This window comes from Orcinus orca, chromosome 21 (genome assembly GCF_937001465.1).
Source record: "Orcinus orca chromosome 21, mOrcOrc1.1, whole genome shotgun sequence".
Lineage (NCBI taxonomy): Eukaryota > Metazoa > Chordata > Mammalia > Artiodactyla > Delphinidae > Orcinus > Orcinus orca.
The window spans coordinates 25096593-25109559 of record NC_064579.1 but is presented as its reverse complement, the minus strand read 5'-3'; the positions used below and the strand labels follow the sequence as shown (position 1 = coordinate 25109559).

Below are 12967 nucleotides of genomic sequence, written 5' to 3'. Positions count from 1 at the left end.
TGATAGAGAGATGATAGAGAGATGACAGATGATAGAGAGATGATAGAGATGACAGATGATAGATGATAGATGACAGATGATAGAGAGATGACAGATGATAGATGATATATGACAGATGATAGAGAGATGATAGATGACAGATGATAGATGATAGATGACAGATGATAGAGAGATGATAGATGACAGATGATAGATGATAGAGAGGTGATAGATGATGAACAGAGGTGATAGGTAGATAGATAGTAGAGATAAATAGATGATAGATGATATAGATAGATAAGTACATAGAAAGAAAGGAGAGAGAGAGAGATACATAGATCCTCTACTATCTCAAGAGACCCTTGAAGTCAGGGGTAATGTCAGATTTATCTTTGTGGCCCCAACACTCTGCACGATGCCTAACATACCCAGTTACTTAGTATTCCTTGAGCAGAGGCAAAGTCAAGTAATCTTGGTCGTCTTAGGAAAATCATTTAGTCTTTAACCACCCAATTTCCTTAGCTGTCTAATGAGGATGTTAAACGTTCTGAGCTCTCTGCATTCTAAGATCCCTTTCAAGTCTGAAACAAATTAGGGAACTGTAAACTCTTCTTTCTGGAGTATATCCCAAGCCAGAAAGACCCCTTTTCTGCCCTCGCGCACCAAGCAGGGATGCTCTTGTAGCCACTTCGTGTGCAGTGTCCTGAGTGATCAGACCAGGGTGCTCGTCTTGACTAAGCTGGGCCACTTGGCATCTGCCTCCTGTAAACCCAGGGAGAGGGAGAGAGAAGGAGAGACAGAGGGAACCAGAGGCAGACCCCATCCTCACCCTCAAAGGCGGCGCTCAGGGTAGGCTTGGGTGCCGGGAGGTGGTCATCCTTCCCCACAATGTGGCCTGAAAACTCAGAGGCCCCATCTGCCGGCCAAGGCCGGAATGGGGCAGACACACCTGCCGGGAGAGCAAGGGCGGCGCGAGGGGAGCCCGCGCCCTCCCTTCGCTGCTGCCCGAGCCAACTGCATGCAGCCCAAAGGCATCCCCAACTCCCGATTAAAGAGTTCTTTCAGGTTTGGTCATTTCCAGCCTAAAATGTCTCAGACTGCTATCAATCCCAATTGTACTATTTATTGTATCAGCATTTATTAAATTAATTCACGACATAAGAAAGAGATATTAGATTGTTAAAGAGGTAATTAAATACCATGAATAGGATTTCCACATCTTTTCAATTGCAAGCTTTGACATTTACTTGGAGCTCATAATTGCAATAGGATCTTTGTTTGCTGCCAGCGCCTGTGTGTGCCCTCTGCTGTCTCCGCCTGTTCAAGCTGTAAGGCAGCGGGATGAACAGTGCCTCCCCAGAGCTTTGTAGAGATAATCCACTTCATCACCAAACACCAAAGTACTGATAATTAGAGCGAATAAATACATTCGGTGGTTCTTTGGCATCCATAAATAGAAGAGGATCCAAAACAAAATTATAAAGAAAGGCAATGCAGTAGAGACCTTGTTCTATACATCAGTGTGCTGGTAACATTACAGGTACACAGTACAAGGACCTATGATTTGCAAAGAGGTAAACGTTACATGTAAAGATAAAACATGCCTCAGAAAAATAAGTAGGTAATTATTCCTTCTCTGCATTGCACCAGTGACCTACCTGCTCATACGCCTCCCAAGGCAGGAATCTCTAATCCCAAATGACGTGCCCTAGTGATTCAAGGTAAAGATTTCCCCAGCGTACCACCCATCAACCTAAAGATGTTCAGAATATATTTTTCTGCTCTTTTGCAAAATTATGTATTTCCCTGCTCTGGCATAATACAAGATGCACAGCACAAAGAGAGAATTGTCAGAATATGAAAAACCACCCTCATTTCTGTCTAAAACATGTAGAGGATAGACGCTTAAAATCTGCAAAGAAAAAGAGTTCAAGTAAGTGTGCTTGAACTAGGGAAGATGATGACTAAACGCATAACTTTAATGGTGGGACTGAGACTAGTTTGAAATTCGCTGCACTCAGATCAGGAGATTGTCCTATGTCCTTGGCTTTGCGTGCAGTCACATATACTCAGTATTGAAATGGAGCGTCCAGAGTAGAAGTGACTGCCTCAGTCATTAATTTATTTGCCCAATCAATGATTAGTCACTGACCTCCAATTCTGTAACAGGCCCCGAGAGAGGGAACGGGGACACGGGTGGACAAGCTGATGACCCATGTCTTCATGGGGCTTGGTGACTGGAACAGGAAACAGGTAGTGTTCAAATCCCCGTAAGTACAAAGAGAGGTCTTGAAAGAAAAGGATAGTTAGAGAAGAGTGTGTTTCAGAAGCTTTCTACACGGTACGGAAAGGAGTATCCTGAAGTCCCTAGGGAGGAAATCATGCTTGAGTACATCTATCAGTTATGCGTAGAAATTAGCTGGTGGGAAAGGGGTGTGTGGAGAGAGAATACTCCAGGAAAATACCAGATAACCACAGGTGCAAAAGCCCTGGGGCAGGAGGAGAGCCTGGGTGCCAGTGGCAGTAGGAGGTCATTGGTTTAAGCAGAATTTTTTTTGATGATGTTCAAGGGCAGGGGTCCTGACAGCTTGGGGAATTTGTGAGAAAGTGTTAGAAGTGGTACAGTGGCTGCCCTCCAGATTAAACTATAAAAAGTATGGGAAATATTTTGTAAAATGTAAAGCTTCCTAGAAACGCTAAATCCTTCAACAAATACCTTCCATATGCCTCCCAATCTGATGGATTCTCAGGACATTAACAGCCACGCCTGCCAATGCCCCCAGCTTATCTGCTGCAATGGCCCCCTGCCCACAGCTCTGCGAAGACTGGGACCGAATTCCTCCCCACACTCCCAGAGCGAGCGTTCCCAAAAGGAAAATCTCCCACCTCACTCTTCCGCTCAGAGTCCTTCAGTGGCCTCCCATCATGAGCAGAGTTACAAAGAATGAAACAGCTTTTAAGCTGACACGCAAAGCCCGAGAGCAGTGTCACCCAATGGCATAGAATGAGTCGCCCATTAAGGAGCACCTTAATGTCCCCTACAAGACGCATTAACAGCAGAAACAGAAACAGGTGGAAAGAATTTTAATAATCTATTTTATTTAATATGTCCAAAATATAATTATTTCATTGTGTATTCAATCTAAAAATATTAATTAGATGTTTCACATTATATTTCATTTTAACTCTTCTAAATCCAGTGTGCATTTTACACCTACATAAAAAAATAAAGAGCACCATCTTCACCGTAGCAGGCGAATTGTTGTTCAGTTATGCATCAGCAATGTGGAAGGAAGTCAGGGGGTCATTTCTAGAAATAAAACGCTCCACCATCCGATATGATTAAAATGCTGGGGCTTCCCTGGTGGCGCAGTGGTTGAGAGTCCGCCTGCCAATGCAGGAGACGCGGGTTCGTGCCCCGGTCCGGGAGGATCCCACATGCCGCGGAGCGGCTGGGCCCGTGAGCCATGGCCACTGAGCCTGCGCGTCCAGAGCCTGTGCTCCGCAACGGGAGAGGCCACAGCAGCGAGAGGCCCGCGTACCGCAAAAAAAAAAAAAAAAAAAAAAAAAATGGAGCTAAGCTCTGGGCTCAGGTGGTTGTAAGAAGCCTTACCATGTACAAAGGACTCAGGCGTTCAGGCCAGGTGTTCACGTACTGGAGACTACTGCATCCTATTGGTTTTCCAGCTTACTTCCCCTTTCAATCTTGTAAAAAACACAACTTGCCGTCAAGTACCAAAATGCCCTGAAGGGGACAGTATAGCCTCTGCTAAGAAGCACTAATTTAGGTAAAATCATGTATTCCTTTGAGTTGATGTCCCTGTGGGTGCAAGTGTAGGTAAGACACCTCACTAGGGTCAGTGGTGTTGAAGGGACCATCCTTCTCATGATCACGTTGTTCTCTGCCCAACCTGGGAAACCTCAGAGAAATCCCGTTCCTTCCTTATTCCCACTCAAATCCAGTCTGTCGGGGGGTGGGGGGGGGGGGTGGGGGGCGCTGTTCAAGTCACATGCATTCCTAGAAGTCAGTCCTGGCTTTCTTTGGTCCAAAAGATCCTTCTCCCCCTCTGCACTCTGGGAGTTCATGCTTTACATCCACTGTTTAACCTGCAACATCCATGTCTTCTTTCCCCAATCGTATTAGTCTTGGCTCTTCAGATAAAGTGTGAGCTTCTTGAGGACGACGACTGACTTTTTTCTGTCACCCACAAAGCCCTGAAGTATGATGACTGAAGGGGGTTTTGATATTTGTGACCATTGAATGCTTTTCTCTCCCGCACAGGTCGTGTGAGATCTGTATTTCTGGTTATCATCCGATAGAACACACGCCTTGTCAATGTCCATGTCCAGCAGATTTGAGAAAAGGAAATAAATGGCATCAGTTAAGAGGTAAGAAAGTCATGGAAACGCCCTTTAATTTTCAAATCAATAATAATGCAGCTCAGACATAGCAACAGATTTAAGAAGCAATTAGACTCAAATGCTTCAGGATGATTTATGTGCTTAATTAAAGGCTTATAAGAATTCATTAAGAAGTTGTATAAATTGTCTTTGTTCCTTACATCTGGATTATTTACACCTACAAACTCATATTTATGGAAGAAAATGAAGGCACTCTATCACATTTTTAACTACAGTCAAAATAGATTCTTGGAAGCCCGCTGATGTGAAAATTATACTTTATTTCTAAGTTAACTTTAGGAAATTGGCCACTTGTTTTCCATTTATGCATTACATTTTTACCAGAAATTTATTATGATGTCATAGTTTGGTTCTCAAAGGATGGAACCTTTGCTCACCAAAGGTGGTTGCTATAGATTAAATGTTTGTGTCCCTCCAAAATTCATACTTTGAATCCTAACCCCCAAGGTGATGGCGTCAGCAGGTGGGGCCTTTGGGAGGTGACGAGGTCATGAGGTTGGAGACCCCCATAAATGGAATTAGTGCCCTTATAAAAGAGACCCCAGAGAGCTCCCTTGCCCCTTTCTCCACGTGAGGGCACAGCAAGAAGATGCTATTTATGAACCAGGAAGGGGACCTCACCAGGCACTGCATCTTCTGGGCCTTGGTCTTGACTTCCAGATGCCAGAACTGGAAGAAATAAATGCTGTTGTTCATAAACCACTCAGTCTCTAGTATTCTGTTAGAGCGGCCCAAAGTAAAACAGTGGTCAAGTATCACATTTAGTTTATTTTGTGAAAAAATAAATTTGACATTTTTGGATTGAAGTATAGTTGCTTTACAATACTGTATTTGTTTCAGGTGTACAACATAGTGATTCAAAGTTTTTACAGGTTATACTCCATTTAAAGTAATCATAAAATATTGGTTATATTCTCTGTGCTGTACATATATATCCTTACAGCTTATTTATTTTATACATAGCAGTTTGTGTCTCCTAATCCCCTTCCCCTCTCTTTCCCTTCCCCCCTTCCCTCTCCCCACTGGTAACCCCTAGTTTGTTTTCTGCATCGATGAGTCTGCTTCTGTTTTATTATGTACATTCATTTGTTTTATTTTTTAGATTCCACATATAAGTGATGACATAAAATATTTGTCTTTCAAATAAAAGGACAGTCTTCTCTGACACTTAATGACATAAAAGGCTCTCAACTGCCTCAAAAAGTCACTGTTTCTTTCTCAGTAAACAAACTGTTGTCCCATGGGTATGACGTTACTGAAACACTCGAGGAATGAAGTCTGGGTCTCTGCAGACCCTACAGCACTGGTGGGGAACAGTACAGTGTCCTGTACTTGAAACCAAGAAGGTAGATCTCAAGGTTAAAAAAAATAAAACCCCCAAACAAACAAAGCAACCAAAGGGGACACAAGAGATCTTTTGGAGGTGCTGGGTATGTGTACCATCTTGACTGTGGTGATGGGTGGTATCACAGGTGTTGGCATGTTTCCAGACTCATCAAAATGTATACATTGCATATGTGCAATTTTTTGTATATCTCAATAAAACTGAGAGAAAAAAATAAAAAGCAAATGAAATTTACAATTGGATTTCTTCTTCCTTTGACTCTTTAAAAATTATGGATCTCCTTTTCATTTTGAAATTAACAAAGAAGGGCATCCATTTAAATGGCATTTGTGTATTTCACGCTGTATCTCTGTACTTTTTTGCTAGTTGTACTCTATGCCTCTCACAGGTACACACACATAATCACCCACATAATCACCGTTAATTATTAGATTTATTAAATTTATTTTTCCTCCAGAAACCAATTAATGTCCTTGTGTTGATGGGAAATCACATTAACACCAGCTTAATTTTGCACATGTTCTGCAGTCCCACCTGTGTCATCCTGAGCCCAGCACAAGAGTTCTGTACGGAAAGCTAGTGTGAGATTACTCCACTCGGGGTTTTGCACAAATGGATTTTGAATGCTCCTGACCTGCACGGAATGTTCTGTAATTCTAAACTCCCTATCCAAATGCATTTTCTATTTAATACAGGCAAGGATACCAGCATCAGATGTAAGGATCTAAAGACTGAAAGAAATGTATGGCTAGCTTGAAGCAGAGAAGAAGAGAGCATAGAAGCAGGTTTTGAAAAATGCAGACGTGGAAGGAAAAGGAAGAAGACTAAGAAAAAAATGAATCCAAAAGATAATATACACACTGTGTGTGTGTGTGTGTATGTGTGTGTGTGTGTGTGTGTGTGTGTGTGTGTGTGTGTGTGTCTCCAAAACCACAAAAGCAACGTTTGCATTTTCCTATTAGTAAACACGAATACACCTCCAGGTAATTTTAATTTCCACTGAAAAATAAAATGTGAAACAATGCATAATACAGCAAAGAAATGGAAAATCAGTCTACCTTTTACAAATCAAGAATTCTGTCTTCCTTCAGAAGCTGAGGCATGTGAACAGGGGAGACAACGGGCACCAGCTTAGTCCTCCTGGAGTGAAGCTCTGACCTTGGAAATATAGGTGGAAGATGTCTGGTCACTGAAATAATTGAATTATTCAAGCCTCATAGTAAAACCAGGCTGAGATTAAAAGAATTAATCTCCTTTTCGGTTCCGTGGATCTTACGCAATTACTAGGGTTTTAGGCGTGTGTGGACAATAGGCCAGTAGGTTTCCATGTGGGCCTTCTGTTCACACTGTGAAAGCAGGTCAGGGTTGACCCCACCCACCCGCGAAGCCATGTTCAAATGTTCCTGGACTGGGCCGTGGTCCCGGCTCAGTTGTTAGTTACTGGTTTCATTTTAAACATGATTTCATGAGGGTGTGTTGATATCTAGACTAGGGCGTTTCCGGTCAAGTGGGAAGCAATGTAGCCGTGGCTTCAGATTCTACTTCCAGAAGAGGCATGTGGCCTTGACAAGAAGGGGCCCTTGAAGAGGGCCCTCAAGGGCAACCCCGTTCCAGACCTGCAGGCTGCTGGGGCCAGGAATTCGGTGTACAAGCGTCCAGGTGACGTCATGCACCCTGAATCGGAGAGCCACCACTCGAAGCGGACTTCCCCAGCGCCAGGACCCCAAACACCTGCTTTGGTCCTCAAGGCTCCTCCCAGGAGACCTGCCTCTAGAGCTGGTTCTGACTCACCCCTCTGTCCCTCCATCACAAGGGCTTTGCCGAGGAGAAAGCCCACCCACCTGGCTCACACAGAGGCCGAGCCTGCAGTCATGCGCTGAAGACTCAGAGCTGACAAGGAGAGTGCGGGGCTGGGGCAGTGAATAATCACATCTTCAGACACGCTGGGAAGCTGCCCGCGCCCCCTGCAGGAAGAGCAGGTTGTGCCTAGTTCCTTAATACTGACCTCAAATACGTGAGGAATGCAAGATTCCATATATATGCTAATGAGTTCAAGTGTGAACCTTTTTAACCACGGGCGTTTACTTAGAAATTGCTCCTGTCTCACAAAGATGGCTCTTAACTCACGTGCTAGGACGTTTATTCTTTTATATTTTAACAATGGAACACATGCCTGGTATATCAGACGTCAACAGCCAAAGCTGTGTCCCAGTTTTATGATGATGATTTCACTGGTCCTCCACGATTGCTCTGTCAGCTCCCTGCTCCCCAGGGGGAGACGAGACCACAGGAGGGACATGAATCCCCCTTCCCGAGGGGAGCATGATGCTTCTTACCATGGGATATGAGCTCAGCTTGTCTGGGGTGTAGCAGTCCCAGAAAAGCTCTGAGTAAAACACTACTGACCTTTTAAGGATTTGCAAACGAAATGGCCCAAAGCAAGAATGCATTATAAAACAGAGCTTTCAAAAACACTCTATTTTCTCAATAGATAAGCTATATTTATTCTTCCTTACGGATTTGCCATTTGAGAGAACATGCAGTTCATCATTTCAATGCATCATCCTCATACTTCTCCCAACTGCTTACAGTTATGACGCTGCATATGTGTTATTCCACATAACACCACTTCATCACTTTGTGGGTAAAAGCCTACAGATTGGATGTTTAAAACGAGATTATTGTCAATGAGAAGGACAGCTGCATGGGAAGAAGGGAAGAGCGTCTACCAGCTGGCAGCCGGGGCCCCAGCACAGACCTGCACACACACAGCTGCAGAGGCCCCGCTTGTGTCACTCCTGAGTTTATCAAGGTCATCTTCTTTAGGGCTGCCTGGGGTGCCTCGGGGTGGTGTGGGCTTCATGACACGCAGCAAGGAACAACGGGACATCGGGAGTGGGGACATGGGCCTGCTGTCACAGGGCTTCTGAGGAACTATAGACATATTCAAGAAAAACTACAAAAATCTTTTCAAGGCCAAAACAGCACCAGATCTCATTAGCAAAATTAGACATTTTGGGTTTTCTTTTATTATTCAGAATCTGCAGTATACTCACATATGCTGTGAATGTCCAAAAAAGAGATGCAAGCTGACCTGCTTTCCAAAGTAATTTTACTGCCAAAACCCAGTTGTCGCAAACCTTCCTATGGAAGCATCTCCAAAACAAGCACGTGCAACAGTCGCCCTTCACGTTTGTACGAGCTTCCAGTGCATCGTGCTCTGTGTTTCCTGGTTTATTATTTTCACTGGATTCTCACAACCGTCATACAGATGCTCTTGTTCTCCGCATCACAGAGGGTAAACTGAGGTTTAGGTGGAAGTAACTGACTGCCACAGGACTGCCAGCAGCAGGGCCGGGTCCCAGCCGGGTCCCTTGATCTCTTTCTGGCCAACGACACTGTGTATCTGCACTTGGTCCCAAAGCCGGAGAGAGAGAGGTGACGTGTATCTACCCCAGCTCCCCCGTGACGCTGCGGGGGGAGAAGCAGCTGTGCACGCAGAAGACGCTTCAGTCCTGAACTCAACGGACGTCCAAGATCAGGTTAGGAAGGAAACTTACGGCAAAAAGATTTTACGCCAGTGTCTTGATCTTTGTCTTTCAGGACAAGGTTTAAGTCAAACAAATAGAATACACTCTGGGCTGAGCCCAGACTGTGCAGCTCTACCCAAGGCCAAGAGTGTTCTCCCAGTTACTTAGGAGGGTGGCAGGTCCAGCTGGGAGAACCCCAGCCCACCTTCACAGCAGGTGCATCCGGTGTAAGTGCCACATCTCTGGTTGTATGTTGTCTGAAGTTACACTGCATCCATGAACCCTCTTGTTGTCTCCAAACTAAGAGGAGATAAAACCCCACACACCTGCCTCTGTGGAGCCAACAGCCGCCACTCCATTCCAACAACAGGCAAATGCTGGACAGACGGAAATCAGCAAGTCTTCTTAGATCCGTCAGAGAAGTGAGCTCACAGGGCAAACTACTGCCCTCACATCGGACAGCAGGGCAGGCGGCTACAGGGAACCACAACTTAGCAGAGCAGAAACCCCCATGGGAACCAGGGCCGGGGCACACAGTCATTGATGAAGGGCTAGAGCCTCGGGGGGGACCAGTCATCGGGCTCCCTTTTCTGAGATTTACCTCTAGGAGGGTGACCTGGTTCTCACAGGGAATGTTGGAGAAAAATCCCCATGTGCTCCTGGCAGGGGGAGGAAAAGGAACCATTGTGAAACACCCCAGACACTCTGCCCTCTCAACAAGGCTGCCCTCAGGGAACCTGGTTAACCAGAGCCTAACCTGCTGGGGGTTTATCAGCACCTAACTGACCCGAGGAAGGGAAAGGCCCACCTCCAGCCCCTCCAGCCATCCTGGCCCACCTGTGGGCTGAGGACTGAGACCTAGTCACAAGACTATGGCTGTGCCCCTCCTCCCAGCCCTCCCAGCACATCTCAGGGCTCCTGTGTAGTAAGAGCAGATGCACCAGAAAGGGCTACACGTCTCAACCTTATCATGTAAGAAGTCTGTAGAGTTCTTACTTGCCCAAAGAAATCAGGGGAGGCGAAAACAGGAACACGAAGAAACGCTGGCCTCTGACAACTACAACTACGTAGACAGTGAACCCAGCCAACTCTTAGCCAGAGAACCTAAAACTCATACTGGAGGTCTGTTTACCTCAGTTCTTTTTACCCCACATATCATCTCCAGCTTAAAGATACAAAAAATTACAAGGCATATGAGAAGAAAAAACACAGTTTGAAGCCTGAGAAGTTGACTCAGATATTGTAGTGATATTGGAACTGTCAGACTGGGAATTTGAAACAGCTGTGGTTAATACACTAAAGTTGCTAACAAAAAGGTGCAAGAACAGAAGGGCATGGTAAGCAGAGATCTGGGAAACCCAAGAAAGACTCAGAAGGAAGGCCAGAAATAAAAATCACTGTAACAAATAATAATGCCTCTTTGGGGGTCATCAAGAACGGAGTGGACACAATCAAGGAAAGAGTCAGTGAGCTTGAAGAAGTGTCAATAGAAACTTCCAAAACTAATGTAAAGAGAAAAGAGAATGAAAAAGACAGAGTAGAATATCCAGGAATGTGAGCACAAGTAGAAAACGTATAACATGGGTGTAGTGGGAATATAAGCAGGAGAAGGAAGATAGGAAGTAGCAGTAGAAACATTTGAAGCAGTAGTGACTGAGATTTCCCAAGATTAATGTCACACTCTGACCACAGACCCAGGAACCTCAGACGACACCAACAGGATAAACACCCAAAAATCTACACATAGGCTTCTCATATTCAAGCTGCAGAAACTCAAGGACAAAGACAAGAGCTTGAAAGGAGTCAGAAGAAAAAATATCTATCGAGAAACCAGGATAAAAATTAAATTGGACTTTTCTTTAGAAACCATACAAGCAACAGAGATTACAGCAAAATAGTTACAGTGATGAAACAAAGAGATTGCCAACCAAGAAACCTATATCCTGCAAAATTACCCCTCAAGCATGAAAGGGAAATAAAAGCTTTCGCAAAGAAAAATTGAGGGAATTTGTCACCAGTGGACCTACCTTGCAAGAAATGTTAAAAGGAATTCTCTAGAAAGAAGGGAAGTACAATTGGTTAGAAACTCAGATGGATATAAAGAAAAGACAAGGCTAGGCGTTAATGGTAAGGGAAGCAGGAGGGCAGCCCAGGGCTGTATGGGAATTCTCTGTACTTTCTGCTTGATTTTTCTGTAAACCTAAAACTATTCAAACAATAAAGTCTATTAGTTTAAATATATATATATAAAACTCTCTTTTATCTCTTCAGAAGATCTTTTCTCAAATTACACATTCTTCGTAATATTTTATAAACTTGAAGGCTGTTACATAAATGAATGGCTGAATTTTTTAAGTAGAAATAAAGATCTATTTTCTGATATTTTTCATTTGTGGAAACCATCATGGACCTTAAATATCTAAAGTTCAACTCATCCATAAGTTTAAATTTATGAAACTGGGTAGAGAATCACCCCTAGAAAGACTAAGTGGAGTTTAAGGGTTAATGTCAGATCCTGCAAGTTATTACTCATCTGCATGACGTATCATACAATAGATTCACCTATAATAAAACAGATGAAAAAGGTTATTCTCTTATATCACATTATGCATCTTAAATATGTTACAGAAGATCGAATTATAGTTGAAAATTTTAAAATCATGGCATTATCACTCAACTTATAAATCCAATATCATATTTTAAATGACAAAAAAATCTGTATTGATACTAAATCCACAAAGGAGAGCACTTTCACACATAACATTCGCTGCTTCCCGTCTACATCACACACATCATCCTAATACCCACATATGTACCAGGAGGGTGATAGTTTGAGACACTGAACCTCAGAGGGGATATTAGAGTTTTCGTGTGTGTGTGTGTGTTTGTGTGTGTGTATTCATGTCTAAATCTTACAGGATTCACAGAATGTTAAGTGCAGGGTGGAAGGCAGATTTAAATTCTGCTTATGAAGGAATTCTTGATTTGAGGACCAGACCTTGGTTTTGCTCACCAGCTCCTGAGAAACATACCATGCACTTGCTATGGGGAAAAAAGTCTCCTTTTGCTTTGAAAATGATCAAGACTGCTATTTTTGGTACCATGGCAAGCTTGATCCCTGGACCACCCCTCCTGATGCAGTCGGCTGCAGACCTTAGAGGAGATCCAACACATGTTTTCTCAAATGCATGATCACTGTCAATAACAGGGCCAGGATGGTGGGAGAGCAGGGCAGACATTACACGGTAGGGGTGGGGGCAGAAAGAGGGTTACCTAATAAGGGAAAAAAGAATAACTCAGCACGCTTGGGATACAGAAGGGAGAGACACACATTTATCCAAACTTCCAGGCTTCCAGATCGAGTTTGCCTCTTCGTCTGCAAGTCCTTAACAACAGAGAAAAAAACCCAAGATCATACACACGGAAATGACTAGTGTGTGTAAAAAATGGGCTATGAAGTCACTGTAAAAGTTACATACATATGGTAGACCAAAGGGTGCAAAATTTCAGTTATAAGGTGAATAACTTCTGGGGATGTAATTACAGCATATGACTATCTTAACAGTACTGATTGTGTACTTGAAATTTGCTAAGAGTAGATCTTGTGTTCTCATTACCAAAAAAATCATAACAATGTGAAGTGATGAGTGTGTTTATTGGCTTGACTGTAGCAATAATCTCACATTATGTA

General features: G+C 43.6%; 1 long non-coding RNA gene across 2 annotated transcripts in view; it reads left to right on the top strand.

The window, feature by feature from the left end:
• The window catches only part of LOC117197414 (uncharacterized), a 307865-nt gene that overhangs the window by 258728 nt on the left and 36170 nt on the right, over positions 1–12967 (top strand). For both annotated transcript variants that reach the window (XR_004478020.2, XR_007474633.1), the window contains one exon: positions 4262–4368. This is a non-coding gene — a long non-coding RNA (uncharacterized LOC117197414). The remainder of the gene's footprint in view (positions 1–4261; positions 4369–12967) is intronic.